Consider the following 27,246-nt stretch of genomic DNA (forward strand, 5'->3'; position numbering starts at 1 on the left):
GGCATGAATACTGATACAACATGAATAAACCTTAAAAACATGATGCTAAGTGAAAGAAGCTGGATATTAAAGGCCACATATTGCAAATTCCATTTATATGAAATGCCCAGGGTAGGCAAACCCATAGAGACAAAGTATATCGGTGGTCACCAAGGGTTGTGGGGATGGGCAGTGACTTTTTTTTTTTTTAATTGGCTGTGACCTTTAATGGGTATGAGTTTCTTTCGAGAGTGAAATATTTGCCGCAGGCCCCACACTGCTGAGGGTACCATGTGGGCTGGATCTGAGCATCTGGCCCTAGTCTGTACTCAACCATTGCACCATGCTGCCTTTGTCTTGAGGACTTGTGGTAGTAGTTTGTCATATTATTTTTTGTACTTTTCTGCACATTTCTTATATTTTATAACTTGAAACAAAATGAATAAGAAACTCAATAGCAATAGTAGGCTCTGATTTGGGCAAAGGCTTGGGCTAGCTGGCAGATGAAACAGAAGATATATAAACATTGCTTCTGATCTGAAAATTATAAGGCAAGGAACCAGGATTCCAAACTGTTAACCATATCAACACCTTTTAATGACTAAAGGACTCTGGAAAGAGGAAGTTCCCTGGTAGTGCTGACTACTTTACTGCCAATACACGTATTCAGTGGCGGTGATTACCTAATGGTAGGAACTTGGAGGAACAGAAAATTAATAGCAGCAATAAAGGATTAAGACCTTGTTCATATTAAAATAGGCCTAACATCAAGTAAGAAGGGTAGAGTAAAACTATCCCATCTAGAAGTAGGTCAATACCAGAGCCATCTGCTCTAAAAAAAAAAAAAAAAAAAAAAAAAACTAAACAAAACCTAAATACTACTTTATAAGTAATCAGGAAGGCAATTCTCTAACAAAATCAGATTATTAAACAGATGGGAAGAGAACAGAAAGAATAAGGTACTTGGCTCACAAAGAAACAAACAAGGAAAAATTTGCCAGGCAACATAGGGATGATAATATTCTGGGAAGACAATCAGTCATAAATCTTTACATCACAGCCAAATCATTACATATTACTCTGGGAAGAGGGGGGAGGGAGGAAAGGGGAAGGAGGGAGAAGGGCCCCCTCGCACCACACTGGCTTGCAGCTTGAATGCATGTGTGTTACCATTATCTCTGTGTTGAAATCTATTAAGCAATTTGAACAACCCATTTGAGTAGAAGCTACATCAATAACATTTTCCAGACAATGAAAAATATTTACTACAGCCCACAATGACCTGCATTATGGAAAAGTAAAAATGATTTGAAATGAATGAAAAATGCCATGTAGCCCCATGTTAGCCTCAGAATTTCTCATGAAGGTTTATATCTGTACTCATTTTATACTGTTAATCAAGACCAACTCATCTTAGAATGCATCTCTTGAAAAGGTCGAATCTTTTAGCTCAGGAAATAGAAATTCCTAAGCTACTACAATATACCAAGTTTCTTTACCATTTAGATGAAAGATAATCCCTTCCTTACTGCTCTGAAGTTTTTTTTAACACCATTTATTAATAAATCTACATATGTTCCCAATATTTTCCTCATTAAAGTTCACAGCCTCCCTCTTACCACTGAGAATTACAGTATTGAGTTTCCACTTAGCACAGTTTGCTTTGAAGAGCACCTTGCACTAGGTCAATTTCCAGGAACAACCATTACTTAGACAGTATGATATACAATAGTGAGAAACTAGAAATAGACTATATGTCCAAAATAGGAGACTGGTTAAACTGTAACAATATTTTTTTGTATTTTTTAAATTGAAGCATAGTTGATTTACCACGTTGTATTAGTTTCAGGTATACAGCAAAGTGACTCAGTTATACATATACATATATATTCTTTTTCAGATTCTTTTCCATTATAGGTTATTATAAGATATTGAATATAGTTCCCTGTGTGGTACAGTAGGTCCTTGTTGTTTATCTATTTTATATACAGTAGTGTGTATATGTTAATCCCAAACTCCTAATTTACATCCCCCTACTCCCTTTCCCCTTTGGAAACCACTGTTTATTTTCTATATCTGTGAGTCTATTTCCAGTTTGTAAATAAGTTCATTTGTATTACTATTTTTAGATTCCACATATAAGTGGTATCATATGTTATTTGTCTTTCTCTGACTTACTTCACTTAATATGATAATCTCTAAGTCCATCTATGTTGCTGCAAATGGCATTATTTCATTCTTTTTATGGCTGAGTAGTATTCCATTGTGTGTGTGTGTGTGTGTGTGTGTGTGTGTGTGTGTGTGTGTACACACCACAACTTCTTTATCCATTCATCTGTTGATGGACATTTAGGCTGCTTCCATGTCTTGGTTATTGCAAACAGTGCTGCTTATGAAAATTGGGGTGTGTGTATTGTTTTGAATTAGAGTTTCCTCCAGATATATGGCCAGGAGTGGGTCTGCTGGAGCATATGGTAACTCTATTTTTAGTTGTTTAAGGAACCTCCATACTGTTCTCCACAGTGGTACACCAATTTACATTCCCACCACAGTGTAGGAAGGCAAACTATAACATATTAATCTTGTTTTTAATGATTTTTTTCTCTTTTTTTATGATGGGGAGGTAATTGGGTTTATTTATTTATATTTGGAGGAGGTACTGGGGATTGAACCCAGCACCTCGTGCATGCTAAGCATGCACTATACTGCTTGAGCTATACCCTCCTTCCCCTGTAACACATTAATCTGATGGAATACTGTGTAACAACTTAAATGAAATATAAAGGTTATGCTGAAACATAAAGTCATAGATACTTTTTTAAAGTGTAAATAAAAGAATATTAAATGGAAAGTGTATACAATATGTATGCTAGAGCACTCACATAAGAGAAAGGTCAAAGAGAACTATAAACAGCTGTTACATTTAGGTGAAATTTTGATACAATTTTTTTGGTAAAGTTTTCTGATTTATTAAATTTTGTTTAAAATGTAAAGCTTGAAATATAAATTTAATAATCATGGGCAACTGGTACTACCCATTATCCCACAGGAATCAAGCATGAAGGGACATGCAAAAGACACAGGAAGAAGTATTTCCCAACATGACAGTATCCAGGTTATGGCATTCTCTTACAAATTAGGTAGTCTTTATTTAAGTCAGGCATGAAATAGTTACAAATATTTTTTTAAATGTAATTCTGTCATTTTCAAATATACAGCAACTTAATAAGTGATTTCAAGTAATGGTTCAAGACTATTAATAACTAAGATTAATTTGTAATTTTGACATCTATTTATATTTTACTTAAATCCTTTAAAATGCCTTGTACTCAATAACTTCATATGATTCTTTTATTTAATAAACCCTTCTCCACTATAAAAATAAATAGCATAAAAATATTTTTTCAAGAATTTTTTTGAAGTCCAGAAGAAACAAAAAGTGTTTATGTGGAAGAATATGAAAAAGGAGTAACAAAATTTTGGTAATTTTTGAACTTGAGTGATAAATATATGGAAATTCATTGTATATTATTTGCACTTATTTTGTGAGTGTCTGAAAATGTTCATTATCAAAAAGTTCAGAATATCAAAATTTTTTAAAAAGTAAACTAGAAGTAGACCAGGTTGAATGTGAGTGATCTCAGAGGTAGCAGAGTTTGAATTTAGGAGGTTTAATTGTGATTTCTGAAAAAAAAAAAAAAAACGTGGAAAAGAAAAAAGAATATTTGAGAAAGTCATATTTCAAGACAAGAAATAACATATACTTATTAGATTCATGTCTGGCTCTTTTTCATCTTTGACATGAGTAAGCAACTGTCCCTGCAACCAACTGTAAACAGAATGAAATACACAGAAAACCACTCCCAGCAGTGCAATAATTCCTTTTTTTAAACTATGTTTCTCTTACCCCTAATGACACACCTGGACACAACTGGCCTAGCTGAAGGCCCTTCATAGTTCAAGGATAGCAATTCAAGGCCTCCAGAAGGCTACAGTTACAAGATCAGCTCCCAGTAAGGCTCAACCATTTGGTTCCTAACTCTGCTCCTATTCAAAGGCCAGCTGAACTGGGGGGAAATCTGGTTTTCCAGATGTCAACTTACTTTGTGCCAAGAACCTACACCTAAAGCCAAAGCAAGGTTTGCACTCTCTTTGGGATTTTTCACTATCTCAGGAAGGTTGAACAGATCACGCCAGGTACCAAGAACAGAAAAGCAGCTCTGCAGGGCCACCCTGCTGAGGAAAACCCCAGATCATTTTCCCGAGGTGCCTCTCTACATTGTTTATGTACATCAACACTAACGCTCACCCAACAATCTTTACTATTAGCAGTATATCTAGGAGAGAGGCCAGTAATACACTGGAAGGCGCACCTATCCACTGAACCCAAAATAATGCAGAAGAATATGGTATTTTGCCCCCTTTTCAGGTAGCTGTGTTCTCTGTATTCACCAAATCATAATTAACTTCATTTTTGCTTACAGTTACTTGAGTATAAGTCCTTTCAAAAAACAAAAACAAACATGAACCTAAATATGTTTTGGTTAAAATAATGGAAAACTAAAATCTCTTATTTTACGAGAGAAATGCCTCATCAGGTAGTTCCTTTGCCTGCTCACTGGAGGATACTCCAATTTTGAAGCCCACTTGCAGCTTTCTGAAGAAAATGTAAATGTGTGGGGTACAATCCTCACTGTGTCTAAGTAAAACAAGTCCAGCAGGAAATGTGGGTCCTTTCCAATGGGTAGCAGGTGTAATAAGAAGTTAGTAAGTCTAATTCTGAGGTGAAATGACATTTAAATAAGAGCTCATATCTTAGAAAATAAAAATGTTTGGCCTTTCAGGAAAAAAGATGATCTAGTATAAGAAACAGTACTGATACCAGGACAGTCAACAACATTAAGATTAATTAGGCCGCCCCCCTCTCTCCCTCTTCAGAGATGGCCCGGCCCGCACTCTGTCTATGGAGTGTGTACCTACTTTTAATCTGAGCACCCAACCCCCATACCTCACGGCCTTTCTCTTGCCTTTCAAAGTATCTCTCTGAATAAATCTACCTTCACTCAAAAAAAAAAAAAGATTAATTAAAACTGCACACAGAATAACTGCCCGTAGCATTAACACTGAGACTGCAATAAATTACAATTACTTTTGCTAAAACAAACTACTTTCTCTGGAAAAAGATATTCTCTCACTATCTATCTACTGGGATATCTACACACAATTTAGTTCCATGAAATTCAGTACATGTTCCTCCAACACACAACAAATGCACTGACAGCCCCCCACCTCTCAACTAACAGCTTATGCCCCAAGACATCAGCCAGGATTACGGCAGAAGCCTTCTGTGTATGTGTTCTTTCACAGGCTGCCCTGTTACAGGAAGAAGCAAAGAGCAGCGATTTCCTTCCAAAAGGTCAGCTGCCTCAGACAGACCAAACAGAAAGCAGTTAATTCTTGCCAACTTCCCCTCCTGCTTCTGTAGCTAGTACGCAATAGCATTTGGTTTCCAGTAAAGCTCCAAAGAAAAACAAAACAAATGTGAGACCCAAAACCTACCCAATGCAGTGTCTCACTTGACCAAATTAAAGACAATAAGATCACATGGAGCTATATCATTTAAACAGCAGTGGAACCGTTAAGAACTACCAGATTTAATGTGGACTTAAACATGAGGAAAAGGACAGGACTGAAGCCATCCTAGGCTTTATACTAATGCTCCAGCAGTCTCCACCTAAAAATAAAATGGCATTTTGGCTATAGTAAATGTGGCAACATATAAGGTCCCTAGTTAACTGATACAAAAATAAATCTTTCGCTTTCCTCTTCTCAAACTAAAGTCAAATAGGTTGTCCAACATGCTAAGGCACTGGCTAGGTCTAAATTGTATAACTAAAAACAAAAAGGGGAAGAGGACAGAAAAAATGATTTTAAATCTTCTTTAGGTAGTAATCCTGAACAGTAATAGAACAGTATTAAAGACTTCTCACCCTCAAAGAGACAATACAGCGTTCTCACAAAGACTCCTTTAAATTAAGTGAGCACCTATGCATTCAGTCTTCCCAGAGGCAACAAAATCAGATCCTTTGAGTATAAAAGAGAAGGAGGAAAGAAAAATGAAGACTTAAGTTTTCTCAACCAGATCAGTTCCTGGCTTAGCTACCTACATGCAACTTACAAGAAAATGTGATGGGTCCTTTGGAAGGGCTCTTCCAGCCCGTCATAGAGCTCTATGTGGTTTCTAACTCGTTAGTTTCAGGTTGTGGTGGCAACAGAGACACAAGGCTTTTTGTGAGACATGCTCTTGTTCTAAAGATCCTAGGCTTTGATGATGGAGAGCATGCAACCCCACTCTGAGAATATCTCCTTTGAAATGAAGACAGTTTGGGGTTCAAGGAGGAACTTATTAGTTTGTTATATATGCTAAATTAACTACTGCTACCCACACTACAAACTGTTTCACATTGGAAACAAAACCAACTATTCAATTTACAAGACTTTCCTGTACTTAATCACCAAACTTGAAATAACAGCAAAGGAATTAGCATGAGAAAGGAGAATAATGGTAATGACAGTAACAGTAGTAATAATAAACATTCAAGGGGCCCTTAGCACCGCATGTGCTTTTGTGTGCACTTTATACTCATCCTCATTTAATCCTCATGACAGCCCATGAGGCAGTATGATTATTATTCCCATTCTATACAAGAGGAAATAGGCTTAAGAGTTAGAAAATTTGCCCAAAGTCCTGCAGCAAGTAAGTGAAGAAGCTGAGATTAACGCTAGGCTGTCCACCTCCTGGGCTCATGCTCTCAACCCCAGAGCTTTTCTTACTAAAAACCTCTCCTAACCAAATGAGTCTTCTTCTGACCATGACACCTGTGGTTTAAGATTGCTTTGTGATAAAAGCTACAAGGTGAATAAATAAAGTGCAACTCACAAATAAATACAAAAAAATTATTTGACAATCCAAAAACATTTTAAATGGGACTCTTTTCCCTAAAGGTCAGAGAACATCAAGATGACAAACCTTCAAACGTGACCAAAGGAAGCCATATTAGGGGTTTGGTGGTTCACCTTCACTCCTCTAAATCAATCAGAAATCAGCTAAAAGCTTTAGATTATAAAAGGGAGTGGGCGGAGAATAACGAGAACCCTTCTGGGGGTGGGTAACTTTCCAGTGACACTGAGGTCAAAAACCTAGATCCTGACTACTTGTGGTCAGAATTAACACTGTGACATTTCCTATAAGAAACAGAGTGGTTACGTTTGTTTTATTTGTTCCCAAATTCCTTATTGGGTTTCCATTAGATACGTTACTATCTATCACCAATATTTACTAGGGAAGCATGCTAAATTTGGGTTTTCTGCTGGCAGAAAATCTTTCTCATGAAAGGGAGAATATCATTAATACAAGTGAGAAAACGACTTGTGCAATATTCTAGTGCTTAGGATAGTACAAGATACTGAAGTCAGTTATCTCAGTTAACTGTTCACAGGATATCAATAATTCAAGATCAAGTTACCTAATGCTGATGTGCATGTGAAGTTAGAGACAAGATGTAAATGATAAATTCCTGCAATAACTGGTAAACACTAATATGACAAATGCAGAAATAACCATGTTAAATATTATTTGAATGTTAGGAGATCATTTGGGTTTACCACTAAGAGATAGTTACTCTGATGTGGAAGACAGTATCTGAATTTAACCGTTGTACGCCATGTCATGGGACAATGTGGGACCAGGACAGCTGGCAATTCTATACGCCTATGAAAGGTGTCTCACACAATCTCTAAAACCTTTAGCTATAAAAAAAATCAATATGATACTTACATTTTGATTATCTCATTTTAAAAAGATGGAATGCTTTACATCTCCAGAATTAGTATTTACCCTACACTCTGTGCATAAGAACTAAAGCAGTTTTGAGTTATCTGCTGCTCAACTACTAGACTACATTATCCTACGGCAGGAACCATGTCTCATTCGTTGCAATTTCCTCAACGTAGCACTTGGTACATGGTAGATATTCAACAACTGGGTGTTAAATATAATTTTGGTAGACCTCCGTGTTACAAAAAGAACCTAAATTGCGGGAAATGAATGGTAGGTCAGCTCTCTTCTTCAAGATGTTATTTTTAACACTAGGGAGGTCATTAACTTGAATCCTTATTATAGGAATAATGGGACTGAATCAGACTTTATAGAAACTGTGACGGAGGTTTTGACTCATCATTGGTGTTAATCAAGGCAAATGTAATCACACGTTGTACCATTCCATAAACACCACAAGGTTGTAAAACAGAGCTAACACCTCCTTGCAGCAATTTCAAAGAGGAGAATTACACAAAATGTGATGATGCTACTATGAGCTGAAATTCCAAAGAAAGCTTCTTCTTTATACAAACTAAACTGTTTCTTTCCCTTAATTATGTCTCAAGAAAGAAGCTGAGTATAAATGGAAAGCACAATGTATGTCAACAATTCACTCCTTCGGTTACCATGCACACTACCAAGTACAATCCAGAAAGATTTATTACTGTGCCAAAACAAGATGCTGAGGCTCTACACCCACAATGTAGATTAACGTCAGGACAACTCAGGACTAATGGCATCGGTCTGGTAGACACTGAACCTATGTTTTGTCTCCTGAGAGTTCTTCAACTACAGGACCAAATGCCAGCTTAGGAAGATATTTCAGGAAAGACAGCCATCTCTGACTACAGACAATTTTTTATTCAAGATGTATTTCCATGTAGCAAAGTAAATTTAGCAAAGGAAAATACAGTCTTGAATTGCTATGGATGGCCCCCTACTCCTGCCAAAAATGACAAGCTGCTTGCTCAAAAGCTGTCACTAATTAGCAGCTGCTGCTGTAAAGAAAACCAAAGTAAGTGCCAATAAAAGCATATTGAACTGAAAGAGGGCCCTATGGCAAGGAACGGGAAATGCAAGAATCTATTTTTGGGGGGGAGGGTACAGCTCAATGGTAGAGTACATGCTTAACATGCAGAAGGTCCTGGGTTCAATCCCCAGTACCTCCATAAAAATAAGTAAATAAGTAAGTAAATAACTAAATGAAAATCTAATTATGCCCCCCTCAAAAGAATCTATTTGTGACCAGTAAACTTTACGAATACTGGTGATCTCTATCTGGGAGAAGTGGAGGCAAGCCAATCATTGCAATATATGTCCATTCATATTTAAACAGGAAGGACTCAAAGATTCTCCTAACATTCTGAAATTCAAAAATCCCAGGATCCTGAGGCTACTGGATTCCATCACAACCACTTCCATCTCTCCAAAAGGAGCCAATCTTGGTTTTGAATAATTTATCACTGTCTGTACTTCTGTCTCTGGCATACTAACACCTGAATTTGCAGACATCATAAAAATTGAATTTAGAAATACCTTTCATATTCTCATGGCTTTGGCTCAAACTTCTGTGGTTCTGAAACTAATTGTGACCCTCCATTTTACAGGTTGAGAAAATGGAATCAGGGAAGGCAGAAGTGATTTGCCTGGTGTCACTGAGCAGGGAATACAGTGGAAGAACAAACCCTATGTTCAACATTCTGTTTAAGAGGCTCTAAAATAGTCCATAGTTTAAGATCCTGCTTGAAATCTCAATTGTACAGGTTACTTTTAAAATCATTCTCCAAGGTGCTCCCTCTCTTTTCCTCTTTGTTTCTTTATCAATTAGATATCCCAGCATATTTCTCTTTTTCCTCAACAGGTTAGTGTCTGTCCTTTACAAAAAAAAAACAAGGATTTAGTTCTCTTACTCTCCCCCGCCCCTCCAGGCAGACTAGTATGAGATATGAGGTATGAATGAGAGCCGTAACTGTTTTACTTATATTTGGACCACAGGACCAGGTTGTCTCTGTAGTAACTACTCAAGAAAATGAGGATGAAAAAGAAAGGAAGAAAGGGATGGAAGTAGGGACGGACAGACTGGAAGGGAAGGTACAGAAAGGGAGGGAGAGGAAGAGGGAGAAAGATATAATGAGAATAGAAAAACAGAGAAATGAATAGAAGCGAGTAATTTCTTAATGAAGCTGCAATCAAACACTCTCATGCAGCTATTGTTCTCATGGAGAGTTTGTCTTAATGCCTCTATAAACAATCACAACAATGTACCAGTAATTTTCCAGTTCATAATCAGGCTATAAGAAGGAGAACAATTTGCTTTATGAAACATGGAGAAAGACTAATCTCTGATATTACCGTCAGTGCGGGTTTATCAGCAAGACTTGGAGGAGATAAGCCTACAGACATACAGATTAAGAATCACATTTTCAAGGCTTTAATAACCCCCTAGTGGCGTGCAACAAGCTGTTGAATTAACTTGTCTCTGGACACTTACTGTGTATCCATTACTTGCTAGGTCTAGATACTAAAACTAAAAATAGGGGAAAGAAAAATGATCAAGTCTCCAAGCAAAGGGGCCATATTAAAAAGAAAAGAAAAAGCCAAACACAAAAGGACAAATATTATATGATTTCACTTCTATGAGGTACCTAGAGTGGTCAAACTTAAATACAGAGAAAGAATGGTGGTTGCCAGAGTCTATGGGAGGGAAGGAAGGGGAGTTATTGTTTAATGGGTACAGTTTCGAACTGGGATGATGAAAAAGTTCTGGAGATGGATGAGTGATAGTTGTAAGACAAGTAAATACACTTAATGCCACTGAGCTGTACACTTAAACTGGTTACAATGATAATACACACACACAAAAGCACAATTTTTTTTTTAATGTGGGTCGGGGGGAGCCAGCTCTTGCCTAGTGAACTCAAATTTCTTCTAACTCTGAAATCCAAAGGAAATAGAATTGGCTTTCCCCTCTCTTTTCCTTCTTCTACAGCAAAAGGCATACTTTCAGCCCTTCTGAGGGCTAAAGCAGTCTCTGGATACATTCTCTCTCTCCATTGAGACTGAAAGGGAATAGATGGAATTAAGGTAACTTCTACATCAAGCAATGTTTATCATCAGAGATGAGGATCTGCCTGCCATAAACAAAAATAAGCAGACCAACCGTCTTGTAGAAACAGTAAGTAGTCATTTAACAAATACTTACTGAGCACCTGTTACAGGCCAGGTTCTGTTCTCGGTACTGAAGATACTGCAGTGAACAAAACAGACATGTCCTTTATGGAACTCAGATCCTAGTATCTGGTGCGAAATACTTCAAAATTTAAACAAACACAGGGTATGCTATACTTTCCAATTTTTGCTTTTAATTTTCTTCTTTTTATTTCTGTTGGAGGACACCATACGTGACTATTGCAGAACCTTACAAGTAAACAGCAAAGTATGTGCATTCAAATCGATATTTGGAAACAAGTTTTAAAAGCATCTCAACAAAGTCAGACTAACAAGGGTGATGACTGGGTTTTGTGAAAGGCTTGGCAATGTGAAAGCAATTTCTGACAAAGCCAGGACATCTGTTCACCCCTGGAGGAAGGTGATCATCTTTATGGAGGTGTAGTACATGCAAAGTAACGTGGGTCTAATCTAGGATTCCACCGTTAAGGTCATTTCAGCACGGTATTAGTCCAGCTTTTTCCCGGGAGACACAGTTCTATATAGAGGATAACTTTCGTGCTTGCCACAATCAAACCAAATCATTTATCTCTCAGAGATGATGTACAGATTCAATCTCCAGAAAGTACTAAAAATACAGAGCGTGGAGTTTAGAATTCACAATAGCACTCAGGTTTCTACCCACCGATGCATAGCAGTGCAAGGCGGTATGTGGCTTGCAAACATTTAGTTTCTTCTTTTTCCCATTGAATAAAATAGACGTCAAATTCTACTAAAATAGCAAATACCATCACAATGAAAACCTAGGTATAACAAAAATATTTTGAAATATTTGAAAATGCCCCACCTGTTTCTCAATTCAACACAACAATCTTTTGTTCAATATAATAAATATAATGAATTTTAAGACAAAAGAGTCAGATTCCCCTTGGAGCCTAACAGTTTTTGTATATGCTCTTAAGTTTTCACCATTAAGGAAGTATTTTAAATATTCTAAAATAGGTTGTCATATTATATTTGGGAAAAAAGGGATTTTTCCTTTATGGAAATAACCCTTGATTTTATTGAGGAGTAATTTACAGTCAATAAATTATATAAGGATGCCTTTGGTTATAATTAATCTACTTTGGACACCATATTAAAATAAAGGGTTTCCTAAAGCCCACATGGGAGTAAAAGTGTTTTATTTAACATTAAAAAGCCAACTGGCTTGCCTCAGATGTCAGCCAATATTCAGAGCAGCACACGAGTTCTACCCATTTCTTCCAAGGCTCCTTCTAGAATCAGAGATCCAAAAAGACCATTAAGATAAACTAAGCAGGAGGCCTGGTGAACAGAGGGATGAGGGGCACTGCCTGCATCCCAGAGTCTCTCCATCCAGGAGGGCTTCAGAAACTGTTAGTCTTCCACACATAACTGGAGTTACCATCGCCTTGGGATGACAACTAAAAATCACTCTCCTCTGTGAGGTATCTCCTAAGGTTAAACTAATATTAGGGGGGAAAACCTCGTTTGAAAGGAAAAATTTCATCTATGGATCTCAAATTTCAAGTATCAACCTTACGTATACCATGAAAATGAAAGGTAGCTAAGATCAGAAGAGGAATACAATTCTTTTCCAGGCAAACTCAGTTTCAAAAACACCAACACACACACACACACACACACACACACACTCTGAAGCAAAACAAATAACAAACTCTGCTTAAAAGTGATTTTGATAGTTGAGTTCTACCTAAAACAGCATGGCTTGCTTTAGTTCCAGAGTCGCGAGCAAGGTCATACAGGTGACAGGAGACAATTTAGGCTGACAGATCAAAGTTCAATACTCACACCCCTGCACCTTTCTGTAACGAAAACAACAGGCAACCCCCAACCTCTTCCCGGTATCTCCTTCTAGTCATCTTACAAATGGAATCATGTTCCAAAATTCATTTGCACATGTGTTGTTTGGAACATGGAGCCATTTCCCCATAGAAACAAAGTTATAAAGAAATGAGAAATTCCTAGGTAAACCCAAAAAACACAGGTGGATCCACAATCCTACAAAACTTAATTACCCTTTACAATTGTGTTTCTGAAGGAAAAGATCTTAGAAATGTCTAGTCAGGGATATCATTAGTAACAAGTAATCCCCCTACCCCCATCCCAGCTCCTGCACAGCACAAACAGCTCCTCTACTGCCAACAAGAGAAAGGGCCTCCAAGGATGTGGATACTTCAGCCAGGCCTCAGCGCAGCAGTTTCCCAAAAAAGGGAGTGCATCTGTGTATGTTTGGGGTTGGGGTCTGCTGGGAAGCTTTAGGGGTATCACCTTCTTTTAGGTGAGAGTAGCTTCTGCTCCCTTGTAGAACAATGACTTCAGTTCCCAGAGGGCAAGAGACCCTATTTGTATTTGAGTTATTTGTAAACTAGATGTTAAAAGCAGGAGACAGACTATATTTTATTTTATTTGTTTAGAAGGCCTGTAACTGTACCATCCAATATGATAGCTACTAGCCACATGTGCTATTTATCACTGGGCCTTTGAAATGCTGATAGTGTGACTGAGGATCTAAATTTTTATTTCATTTAATTTTAATGAACTTGAAACTTAAAACTTGATGCTCAATTTGGTTATTGGAAAACTTTCAAGTCTGGAACAACCTGAATATGTGAATCTACTTGATCAACTAAAAGTTTTATGAAATCTGAACACTGCATGTATTTCTGGTAAAATTTTGCATCTAAATTGAGATGTGCTGTATGTGTAAAATACACATCAGATTTTGAATACTCAGCACCAAAAAAGGAATGTAAAATATTTCCTTAATAGTTTTTATGTTGATTACATGTTGAAATGGTAATATTTTGGATGTACTGGGTTAAAGAAAACTTATTATTAAAACTAATTTCACCTATTTAATTTTTTTAAAGATGACTTCTTGAAAATTACACTTATATTTATACTTGACAAGTTGCTTGTCTATAACAAACATTTCACATATTCCTATATAACTTTTATTTACTGTTTTCTAGCTCGTATATGTCTTATCTATAACAATTATAACTTTCCTTCTAGGTTTTGCTTAGGAGGAAAAATTTGAAAGCAATTCTAAGTTTTTAAATTAAAAATTTTTCAAAATACAGTTTTACTATACTTACTTAAATGTTAAAATGAAATTACACTATTTGAGTTAAAGATGTACAAAGCATTGTTTCTAAAAATTACTGTTCTATTACATAATCTCTATAGAAAGATATATTTAAGACTAAATCCTAAATCTAGAGATTCTTTAATGGAATTATTGATTATCCACCACCTGTTCAAGGAATGCGAAACTCATTTTGAGTTATATTAAAAATCTACCCTAACAAATACTTCAAAGGAAGTCCATGTGAATTCTCACCTCTCTTATTCTCTGAAAAAATTTTAGTGATCCTAACAAAATGTCCAATAATTAAAACAATGTAGTATATTCAGAGCATACTGATCTCTGGAACAGAATAGATAAGAAGCAATCTGAACATATATGAGGACTTACATATTAAGATGGACTTTTATATCAATGAGGAAAAGGGGGAGCTGGTGTGAAATGGTGGATTTTTTTTTTTTTTTGACAACTGGCTAGTCATTTGGAATTGATTTAGGTTGAAATTGTTAATATATGTGAAACATTTAGCTCAGTGCTTGGCACAGTGAGTGATCAACACATAATATTGTCATTTTCAGGAAAACAAATCAAGTTACATTTCCACCTCACTTCTTACACAGAAATAGATTCTAGATGGACTGAGAGACAAAACAAAAACAAACAAACACTCATAAAATATTCTAAGAGAAAAAACAAATGAAAATTTTATAATCTTTGGGTAGGGATGATTTTTCTAAGTATGTCTTAATAGCCAGATAACAGAAGAAACGGCTACTAAATTAGATTACCTAAAAATTTAAGATTTTTGTACTGCAAAAAATATCATACAAAGTTGAAAGCCAAAAAGAAAAAAAAAGAAAAGAAAAGAAAAAATTGGGAGGAAATTACTTGTAATATGGAAGACAGAAAGATCTCTGGGAAAACTCAAACACCTATAATAGAAAAACAGGGTAATTATATAAAGAGGCAAATCACAAAAAGGAAACAAAATGGCCAGCAAACATGTGAGACACTGTCCAACATTGCTAGAAATCAAAGAAACACAAACAATTCTGAGCAACTAGCAAAGACAGAAAGGTTGCCAACACTTAGCAATGGAAGACGTGGGAAAATGGCCAACCCCTTCATACATTACTTCTTCGTGGGCATGTCAACAGAGATAGTCTCTTTGGAGGGCAGTCTGGCACTAAATGCGCAAACGATTCAGCAACACCACTTCTAGAACTTAACATTAAGGAGATGGTCCACTAAATGTGAAAAAATCTACTCAGCTTAAGGATCTGCACCACCATGTTGTTTATAAAGTGAAAAACTGGAAACAACCTAAATATCAATTATTAATGGATTAACTAAATTATGGTGGAGTTAGACAACGGAATACAGACCTTAAAAATGTTGAAGCAGGCTGATATTTATTAGTTCCTAGGGGAAACAAGTCCCTCCTGAGCCCCCAGATAACAAGACTAAAGGGTTGAATAACAAATCTGGATTGTTATTTCTTCTCTATATTCCTCCACCTCCATTATCTGTGTTAATGAAGAGCTGGTTGTTTACTACAGTAGGAGCTTGTAATCTGAGTCCACAAACCTCTTGAAATCTACGCAAAATTTTATGCGTATGTATACCTTGCTGGGAAGAGAGTCAGTGGTTTTAATAGAGCCTCAAAAGGTCTCCTAGTCCACACATGATTAAGAACCACTGGTGTATATAGTTTAACAGATTGAGTTGTTGTATAACTGCCTTAAAAAGCATATGTGATTGTACAGCACATTAGCTCACTGGTCAGTAAATATTTACTTTATACTTACTAAGTCTTACCTTGATTAGTAGCCCAATTACTGTAAAATTTTGGAATAAATTTCTTTACTCACTTTGGAAGCATTTTTAAATACACATAGACACACACACAATCCCAAAAAGCCCTCTAGCAGCTAAGAGACAAAAAGTGGATTAGAGAGTTTTAACCAAAATTATGTTAACTTTTGAAAGAAGTAATTTTTTTTTAGTCATTTTAATCTTACATACATTTTAGCTCCTTTAAGGTGATAACGTTAAGATTTACGGACTTAGAAAAAGACTTCTCTTTGTGAGGACTGCCAAGTTCTCAAAATCAAATAAAGACTAGAACACGATCAAGTAACTAGTTCTAAATGAAGAAAGCAATCATTTTATATTTTAATTTTAAAATATTAATTTACTGGTGCCATATTATGAAATACATTATGCTAAATTTGAGGTCCCAATTTACATAATTTAAAAAATATCTCATGGTTTGGTGAAAATGACTCAGATACATAAGAGAAGAAAGGGGATTATTCTAACTGGTCACAGTAATATTATAATGATAAAACAGATTACAGGGAAAATCTGCAACTATAAATGAACTGAAACCAAAGGAAAAGATAATTTTGGATTAAATGAGATTATCACATTTTCAGGATGCAGAGGAGGTAAGAAGTGATAAGTAAAAAAGAATCTAAAAGTCAATAGAATTTATTTATGAAGGCATATTGGGCAATTTATAGTTTCATCTTTAACACACAAAAATAATTATCTTAAAAAAATAATTATTATCTTCATGAATTTAAATTAACTACCTATCGATTTAGGTTTAAAAAAAAAAAACACCAAAAGGTAACAATAGGATTTCTTTTACGTTATAGTATTTCCAAACCTGATTTAAAATAAAATTCTGCTATAGGAAATTCCATTACAATAAGTTACAAGGCAGAATCTAAGTTAAGGTAGATTTTTACTGAGCTGAGTTTTACATTAAATATGTAGGTGTTCTGCTGGGCTCAAACATATGTATTTTTTTAAGACTGTAATTTTATTTGGTGCAAACTGGTAAGACCTACATAGCTCCTTTCACAATTCTCCTAAAACATAAACTTATAATTTATTTTCATTTTTCTTCCTTAACTTGTTAAAATATTACAATGCTTTTAAACACTACATCTAGTTACAAAGAAATATTTAATGTAATTTAATTAAGGCAGAACACAAGTCTCTTGCATTAGCAATGACACATACCCAAAAGAAAGTGTCTTTCACCAGAGATTTCCTTTACCAGATATTCCCAAATGAATATCATAATAAACACAAAGAAGTCATTAAGCATGACTATGGAAAAGAAATCCATAAAGCTAGCAACTTTTGTAGGTATCATCATGAAAGAGAAAGCAGTATAAAAGCAAATGCAGAAAATACACCAAATTAATACAATGTTCAGGGTTGCAAGAAGTTTAACCATACCATATATTTTCAAAAGTTGGAAAAAACAAACCCACCCCTTCAATGTGAAATGAATGGTAACCTAGCAAAATACATACACAGGTAAAATACTATAATTTCTTTATTATATTTATAAGCAGTATAATTCTCTATCAGCTTACAGATAGAAATATGGAGCATTCCATCAAGAATAGGAAATAAATCAGTCCTCAAGTTCATTTATTTTAACTCTGAAAACATTAAATACAATTAGAATGATTTTATATCGTTCATCAACAAAAGATGTCATATAACCGTAATGAATGAGTATACTATGCCTAATATTTAACACAAACATCACAAGCTCCTTGCTTTTCTGCTCCTAAAAAGGAAACACTAACTGAAAACAAAAATAGGTTTCTCACTCTAAGATAAATTAATATGCAAAAGCCATTTAAAAAATAACTTTTTCCCCAGCTTTGTTGAGATATAATTGACATATAACATTGTGTAAGTTTAAGATACAGATGGAACGATTTGATATAAGTATATACTGCAAAATGATTACCACAATAAGGTTAGTCAACACATCCATCAACTCACATAGTTACAATTTGTGTGTGTTTGGTGAGGACTTTTTTAAGATCTACTCTCTTAGTAACGTAAAATATACAATATAGTATTGTTAACTACAGTTACCATCCTGTAAATTACATCTCTAGAACTTACTCATAACTGGAAATTTGTACCCTTTGACAACCTTCATCCATTTCCCCACTCTCCTCCTCCCCTGGCAACCACCAATCTGCTGTTTTTAGGAGGTGAGTTTTTTTAGATTCCACATGCAACTGAGGTCATACAGTATTTTCTTTTTCTGTCTGACAGATTTCACTGAGCATAATGCCCTCAAGGTTTAGCCATGTTGTCACAAATGGCAGGATTTCCTTCTTTTTAATGGCTGAATAATATTCCATTATATATCTTTCACACTTTGTTTATCTATTCATTAAAAATAATTTCTTGATTACAAAAGTATTTCTTGTTCATTATTACTTATTTATTATAGAAAAATGAGAAGATACTAGAATGTGCACACACATACACCCAGAATCCCACAACCCAGAAGAAATCTTTTGTCAGTGCCTATACTTTTTTCAAGCCCAACTGTATGTGACTGTAATTTGCTTTTTCATTTAAAAATATATTGCAACTACATACATATAACAGTGAAGTTTACCTAAGTCATTATTGTTTTATAATGATTTGAAATGGCTTAATAATATTCCAATATATAGTTATTCCTCAATTTAGTTCATTAATCCTCTAATGCTGAGCACTGAAGTTGTTTCGAATTTATTTCTATTTTATGGAAGACTATGAGGAACAACCTTGTATACAAATCCTTGAACGTATTTCAGATTGTGTCATCCATATGGAATTGTTAGGTCAAAGGGTATGCATACTTCTAAGGTTTTCAACATATATATCAAACTGTCCTTCAAAAAAGTACCAATTTACATTCTGACCAATAAGTGTAAAGCTTCCATACATTCTTAAGCAACTTTGTTTTTTGGTTTTAATATCTTTAGTCTTTGTAAATCTGTTACTCGGGAAAATTATGTTATTGTTTTAATTTGCATGTCTTGATTTCTAGTGAAGTTGAACATAATTTTATATGATTATTGGCCATTTGTATTTCTTCTTTTGCTCTTTTTCCCATTGGGAGAACCACCTTTTTCTCATTATTCTATATATTCTTTATATAGTAAGAGTATTAACCCATAACTTTTTGTCATATATGTTTAAAATATTTTTCTTATTTTGTCATTTATCTTTGATTTCTAGCATTTTTGGCATAAAGAAGTTTTAATATGTGTGTGTATATTTATATTTATACACACACACATATATGTATTTCTTTTATGAGTTATTTCATAAAAGTCACTGTTTTTATATTTGTGCTGTTCAAATTTACCAGTACAACTGGAAAGTAGTGTTAAGTTCTGTCCCAGCTAGACCTCTTACACTTGTGTAATAAAAATTCAAAACCATAAATTTTGATGATGTCACATTTCTGGGACAAAATTTAAAATGTGTGCTTAAGGTAATAAGTTATCTTAAGGACCCATTCCTTTAAAATTATGTGCTTTGCTCTGGTATTGCAAAATCAAAGGATCATGCTTCATCACCAACTCAGCATGTTCACTGTAGCCATGTCATTCAGGAAGCCAAATATTTTCTATTTTGTTTTGATACCTTCAACAGTTAAGGAGGAAGGCCAATCTCTATACACATTACAATAAATTTGGTATTTTTACTTGATATTTAAACTCATCTCAAGATAAACTCATCTTTAAAATATGCCCACATTCAGGGTTTCCACAGATTATCACACAATTGAAATAATAACAAAAAAAAAAGAAGGGATACTTGCATTGCATCCCTATATAATAGACCTTCCATACCTTTTGGAGTAAAGCTCTAGTGTCCAATTTTCACTGTTATTCTCTCTTACTTTTTATCAGAAACAGATCACAAACCCTAAAACATAAATACACAGGGTGAACTGTTTCATTTTATAAAGAGCAATATATTTCTTGTAGGTCCCTAGTCTGCTACTTTTTTCAAGCCTAAAAGATGACCAAAAAGATTTATAGAAACACGAAACAAAAGGAAAAACAGAAGTAGCACTACTTCTGAAAGGCCGTTTTACCTAGTTCAAATCATGAATCGTAGAATTTTGTATTATATTGTAGAATGCTATAGTATGAAGCTGATAAAATCCAATTTTTGGTACTTTAATAGATTAAGTGCTCAATAGTTTCTTTTTCTATATGCTACAATGACATCTGTAAATTTAGCTTATTTAAAATATTTCTCTCAGGTTGGATTTTTTTTAAATCCCATTCTTTACATAAAATAGTGATTTGCTAAACGCTATAGGCTCTGAATTTTAGACAACACAAAATAGTTTTTCACAAACTTTCTAACTGACTCTCACCTAAAGACTGGAAAACCCCACTGAAGGCTTTTAAAACTCATCAGACAGAAAGAAAAAAAAACCCACAGCTTTAATTGTAGGATCTCACAGACACAAACATAAGGAAATTCTGAGTTATAGATACTTCACATTAAGCTTTTTCCACTGACATTGTAATTTCTGTCAACATTCAAAGAAAATTCAACCCTGGTCAAAGGTGACAGTTTGACAATTCTGGAAGCTAACATCCTCTGTTTATTTGAACAAGTTCATACTCTCTGCTCAGGGAACTGAAGTTTTTCTCATCCCTGACTTGATCTCTCAAATTCAGATCATTACACTTTAGGGTTGTGAATTCTGTCTCCAAGATTTTACTTCACAACATACCTCTAAGGAAAAGTGCTAAGAGAAAATAAACACACAAAAAGGAATACATTTCTGAGACTAGTTTCTAATGGCCTTTGCGCAGCTCTAAACACACAGTAAGTTCAGCTGCTTTAAAACTTATCCCCTCAAATTGAAATTCTTAAGTCCTCTATCTCAGAAATCACAACTACTAACTCTAAAAAGCTTCACTGAAACAAGAACAGGACCATAAATCCCTTCAAAATAAAGTTGTAAATAAAATGAGCTGGATACTGACATTCTCAGTCAACAAACGTGGCATGTCTCATACCACACCAGCACAAAAGGTCCTCTTGTTTGTAAACAGAAGCCTAAGAGACAGCTTATAGCTCTTCTCCTGTGATGTATATGGTAAAGCTAGTGGAAGAACAACAAAGGACAACCTAAGAGTTAAAATTAAGACTTCCTTTGCTTTAATATAATTTCCATCAGGAATATACACGTTGGTTAGGAAAACCCTATTGTCCCCTTCATAAACTAAAAAAAAATACAAGTATACATTTAAAAATTTCTACTAAAAACAAGAGTCCATTTTGGAACACAAATAAAGAAATGCAAGCCTCAAGGAAACCAAATGTCGCATTGCAAAGTGGCAGATGCCTGCTCTCCTTTGCGGTTGCAGTGGTTAAGAATGCAGCCTCTGGAATCAGCTTGGCCTGAGTCTGGGTCCAGCCCTGCCACTACCAGCAATGTGACCTTGGACAAATTACTTCACTTCTCTGTGACCATTTCTTCATCTTTCATCTGAGGATAATACTCACCCCTCTGAGGATCATAAATTAAACCATGGCAAGAGCTTATAAACAGTGTCAGCTTGGCACAGTCTAAGTGGACAATGTTAGGTATTATTTTTATTATCTTTCTACTTTTAGGTTTGGGGCATAATTTGAAGTACTTTTAAATTAATTTTGTGATCACTTTTTCAAAGATGGCATAATAATTATTATATAAATAATTAGTACACCTTCCCAGATGAGCCCATGGAAAGTAGAGCTACAGCCCAGAGTGGTAAATCATTATTTTTTATACAAATCATGGATGTGGCCGTTACTGGTAACTTTGGTTTGATTTCCCATATGCAAAAAAATCCCCTCATAGGAAAAAACAAGCAGTATTAGAAAACACTTGGGTTTGTCTTGTTATCATTGCAAGGTAAAGCCAAAGTCACTTTTACTAGCCTGATGGGCATTGAAAATATTAGTCACCAAATTAATCCCAACAAATAACAATAATTGATTGGCTCATTGATGTATTTCCCCTTGTCTTCCCCAACCTTTCTCTAACTAGTCAGAAAGGAAAGTTTTCATATTTTCTGAGAATCTCATTACTGTTCTCAAACCATACTCTGTATCTTAGTATAATTTAAAAAATGAGTCAGCATAAGCACCTCAAAAATCTAGCAGTGCAGAGAACATGGAGGTATTTCTCTACATAACAGAAAAATGTTTAGAGTTAATCAGAGCACCAAAGGCAATGGAAGAATAAATGGAAAATGAACATTAGAGTAGATTTTTGCAAGCTAGCTTCCAAAAGATAAATGTTCTTTATCAATCAATATATGTATTTTTCATCTTAATAGTACTATAATACATGGGAAATGGATGAATAAAACTATGAATAAAACTAATGAAGAAAATATCTAGTATGTGACTAAATATAACTTCTCTCTTCTTGACTATGGGAGCAAAAACAGGAGGTCAAGGTACTCTGTTTATTAACTCTATGTATTAACTTGCATTATGCATAACTGCGCAACATACTAACGCAGTACTGCCGTTAGTGATGTGATCTCAAAGAAAACCTAGGAGAGAGAAACTGCCTCTAAACTGCTAACGTGTTTGAAACGCCAATTTAATTAGGAGTCTATTTAGCCATTACACTTCTTAGAATACAGTTAGTTGAAGGCCAAGAAAAGGCCACATGCTTCCATCACTGCAACAATACTATACGTATTCCTTTCAAGAATTACTTCTCCACGATGCTCCCCATAACTCATACACCAACATTTATACGAAAAGCGACCTACCACGTAAAAATTATCCAGGAAGATCAAGGAAGAGTTTTATGGCTGAGGGTGATTCTTCCAAAGTTCTACTACCACCATACCCTAAACTTCTCCTTGTTCTTATGTCCTCCATGATATTCTGTATGGCTTTCAGATGAAGTCAGAAAACCCACTTCAGTCACTACTTAATAGATGGCTCTGTATCATATGAACCTATGGCAACCCCTCTTGAAAGCTCTAACATTCAAGGCTCCATGAAAGACATTTTCACTCAGTGCTGTGCATTTTCTAGGCACCTGGGAGGAAAACAGAAAGCAACAGCCCCATTTTTCTGTTAATTGCACCTCTGTTGTTATAGTTGTTAAGATTCCTTCCAAGGCAGCTAAACCTTGAATACAGGTGGGAAGATTCAGGAATGTCTTGCCTTTCCAATTGGGTAGTCAGGCTGAGCTCAGTAAAGCTGTCATGACGCAGTACAGTGGGTCAAAGACAAACCACATGGCATCCGACGCTTGTCTTTATACATTTAAAATTAAAATGTGACACTATGAGAAGGTTAACATGTGGACCTAATTTTGAAAATACAAACAGGAAGCACCCCCACCCCAATATTACCATTAAAAAAAAAAAAGGAAACCAACCTCAAAGATACCTTCCAAGGAAGTCATGGGTGTGACCAAAACTAACAAAAGTAATAAAACATCATTTAAAACCCTGAAACCACCAAAAGTGAGGGTCTTGTTCAACCAACTAAAAGTCTAACACGTGTAAATTATTCCTCTCTTTGATTAGTAAAAATAGCATAGATTTAGATACATAAAATCTTCTCCAAACTGGCTTAGGTTTTTTAGTAGTAAAGGATCCTCACTAATTAAAAAAAAAAAAAAAATCCAGGTGTCAACAGTCTACTTAAAACAAGGACACAACAATTAAGAGAATGCAATTTTCAAAGGAAAAAAATATTAATCACTGTGATGCTCACAATTTAAATGTACCAAAAACTGTCTGATCAATGGAAACTAGATTGTTAAATTTGACTTTCTTATTCCCAGAAATAAGCATAAAACTGTTATGTCTCCAACAATGCAGGGGAAAAAAATACTTCTGATTTTAGAACGGTTCTATTAACAAAGCTCAGATTTAAAGAAAAATCTTTTCCTTTAAACACCACACAGAATTGGGGACAGTGATACTTTAGAACAAACTTTTAAACATTATTTTCATTAAGAAGTGTCAGAGTCAAAGTATTTTGATACTCTATTATGCAGCAAAAAGGATATTCCTCTGAAGAGCTCAGTAACCTAGAACTTTCAGATAACTTTTGAAAAGAATGTTTCAAATGCTCAAAACAAATTAATTTAAAAAAAAAACAGGTTTTTTGCTTTCTTTTGTAGGAATAACGTTGTGATCTATATTCTAATAGAAGGGGAGGAAAGAGAATCACTGGTCATCAGAACAACCAGAAATCTGTGAATACTTTGTGAGATACACACATGTTTGCAGGGCACTAGAAGAGTTAAGCTTCCTTTGATTCCACCTTCAACCTGCAACCTAATCTTCAGCATATTATTTACCTATTTATTACATCTTCCTTTTATAATGAGCCTACCTGTATCACCTACCTACGCAAAAACAAGCCAAATGAATCACCACAAGAACATGTGTAAATTAAACTTAACACAAATCACAAATAATTTGGGTATAACCTGAAATAATTTGAATATAACTTCATAAACTTGAAATAAATTGACCTAAGTACCCAAAGAGCAACAAATGACACCTTTTACTAGTCTTGATGTGGCTTTTGCATATGTAAATGAAATTTTTAAAAATCAATTGCAAGAAAATGTAGATGAAATGAGAAGTTGGGACACAATAGGAAGTGCTGACTAAAATATTTATGTTGTAATACTCCAAACAGTGATAGCACTTTTTCCCCCTTCTATCATATATACCATGAAGTCCCCATTTAAGAAACATATCCACCTTAAATTTCTTAACACTATCCACATTAATATCCTGTGGGCAAAAAATGTGAATCCTGACTAGTGAGAAGGTGGGGTAATTTATTTAGTTGGGGATACAGCAAAGGTTTTGTGCAGTTTAGCTCCAAGTTATGCAATAACCAAACTGCTGGTGATAGAAATCAACTTTTGTTTTTTTCTGATGCTTTGCTTTTTCAAAAAAGGATCTCTCCATTCCCTCCCTGTGTCTCAACCAGGTGTTTGAAATTTTCATCTTCCAAGGGCTACACAAATCTACTAGACACCAAAAGGTGTGGTGCTGTTTTGATTAAACATGACCGACGTCACAAATTGTCACATAATAAATTTTTCTTAAAATTGGCAGCCCCTTCTCCCATTTACACTTTCAATTCTAACAGTGATCTTCCATGAAATAGAAATCGGTACCAAAACAAACAAAAACCCCGAAGCCTTGAAATAAAGTCAATCAACAGAATTTCACCATTTGAAATTATCAGAACTGATCTAACGTTCATAGTGTGATGAAATGAAATTAGAAGAATATGAAATGCACAATAAGTAAAACACATCCTTTTCTAAGAACTACTGCCAATGAATATAAACAATGTAATCAACATAATATAAACAAATGCACAATAACAGAAAAATATTGACGAAAGAGGCAAGGATCTATTATCTTATTGAACGGTAACAAAATTATTTTAGATAATATACTCAACAGCTGAAAGCTTATTATGGCCCAGGCGGCTAATCAACCACTTTGGAAACCTAAGGTACTATCGGATGATAAACACCATTTGAAGACTGCAAAAAGGAGCTACGCTCAGTTTAACAATTTGGTGACACACTAGCCCTTTCAAGGGGCATTCCCCGAGGACATTACAGAGACAATTTATGGAACTGTATTTAAGCAAAGATCTCTCACTTTACTGTGCTTTGGGAAGAGCATTGATCTGAGTCCTCAGACCGACATTTCAGTTCCTGAAGTACCGAACAGCTGTGTGAACGGAGCAGGCCACTCACTCCACTTATCTGGCCTCAGTTTCCTCATTTGTACTACAGAAGAATATAGCATTGCCACCGGGGGCCTTTCTAGCTCTAACATTCTATGGCCCACTTTGAGCACTATTTATTTGATACATCAGTATGCCAGGATCATAGGGAACAAGAAGAAAAAGACCTGGCATGGCTCTTTAGGAAAGAGAAGCTCGCGATTTCTTTTTGCCTTTAAAATTCTTGTGTTTCTCATTAATCCCCCCTTCCTAAAAGCTGGCGCTTGTTTTCCTTCTTTGCCTTTCCCATCACTGCTGGCTACAAGTGTCTGCAAACGCCTCTTGCTCCACACAAGTTCTTTTCTCCTTGATCCGCCTGACCATCTTGCCAGATTCCTTTAGCCTCAGACCAGCTCTGGTGACACAACGACTCCCCTTCCGACTCTGCGTATCTACCCCCAACACCAGGGTCACTTTTTAACTCTTTATCCCTGGCTGGAAAAAAAGAACGCGCTGCATCCCACCGCCACACGCACACGCCCGGGCCTGGAGGGTCCTGATGAGGGATCTTGCACCTCAGAGCCTGATCGAAACATTCGTATTTGTTGTCTAGATTCCTTATAAGGTGCTGTTCCTTGAAGCTTGGCTAATACCCCCACCCCACCGGACAGCCCTGGGCTCATCCCACCCCCAGGAGTCGCAGATACCTCTTCTGGAAAAAAAAAAAAAAAGAGAGAGAAAAAGCGAGAAGCCGGAGGGGGCTATTTGGAACTGCACCACGAAGGTGGGAGGGGGCCGATGGCGGCCCCTTGGCTCTCGGGGGTAGGCGCAGGGGTCCCCCGCACGCCCACCTCGAGACACGCGCACGCACCGTCCCTGCCCTCTATCCCTTCCGCCCCGCCGCTGCCTCCTAAGGACGCCCCTCCCGCGCCCCCAGCCCTCGCCGCCCCGCCGCTCCCCTCATCCAGCGCGCGGCCCCCGCGCCCGCCCTCCCGGCCAGGGAGCGATGGCGGCGGCCAGGGCGCGGGGCCCCGCCCGGGCGGGCTCCCCGGCCTCCCTCCGCGGGCCCCGAACCCCGGGCTGGCCCCGCAGCTCCTACCTCGCTCGGCCTCTCGGGCGCCAGCGGCTGCCTCCCGCCCGCTCTCGGGCTCGCCCGCTCGCTCGCTCGCTCCCTCCCTTGGCCGGGCCGCCGTGCGTAGTCTCCTGCGCTCGGTCCAGCCCAGGGTGACGGCTCCAGCCGCCTACTCTCCTCCCCGCCGCGACCCACGGGGGCGCGCGCGCCACTCGCGCGCGGAGGCCCGGCCGCGCGCGTCGCCCGCAGCCCCGAGCGCGCCCCGCGCCGGCGCGCGCCGCTTCCTGGTTCCGCCCGGCGCGTGCTCGCGAGCCCCGCGGTCCCCCGGCTCCCCTCTGCGGCCGCTCTGGAGGGACCCGGAACCCTCTCCGCGCGCTCTAGGGGGAGGGGGCGGGCGCCGCGCTCAGCTCCTCTTTGTGGAGTGGAGGCGGCTTC

At 36.7% G+C, this 27,246-nt stretch overlaps 1 protein-coding gene across 3 annotated transcripts in view; it reads right to left on the reverse strand.

Moving 5' to 3' along the window:
- Positions 1-27,010, reverse strand: part of STAT5B (signal transducer and activator of transcription 5B) — a 55,971-nt gene extending 28,961 nt beyond the window's left edge. Inside the window, exon 1 of one of the 3 annotated variants that reach the window (XM_064495723.1) lies at positions 26,839-27,009. The gene's annotated coding sequence lies outside the window, so the exon portion shown is untranslated. Of the gene's footprint in view, positions 1-26,838 lie in introns of all 3 variants that reach the window. The other 2 variants (XM_064495724.1, XM_064495726.1) reach the window with 2 other exon arrangements.
- Between the last annotated feature and the right edge of the window lie 236 nt (positions 27,011-27,246).

Source organism: Camelus dromedarius, chromosome 16 (genome assembly GCF_036321535.1).
Source record: "Camelus dromedarius isolate mCamDro1 chromosome 16, mCamDro1.pat, whole genome shotgun sequence".
Classification (NCBI taxonomy): Eukaryota; Metazoa; Chordata; class Mammalia; order Artiodactyla; family Camelidae; genus Camelus; species Camelus dromedarius.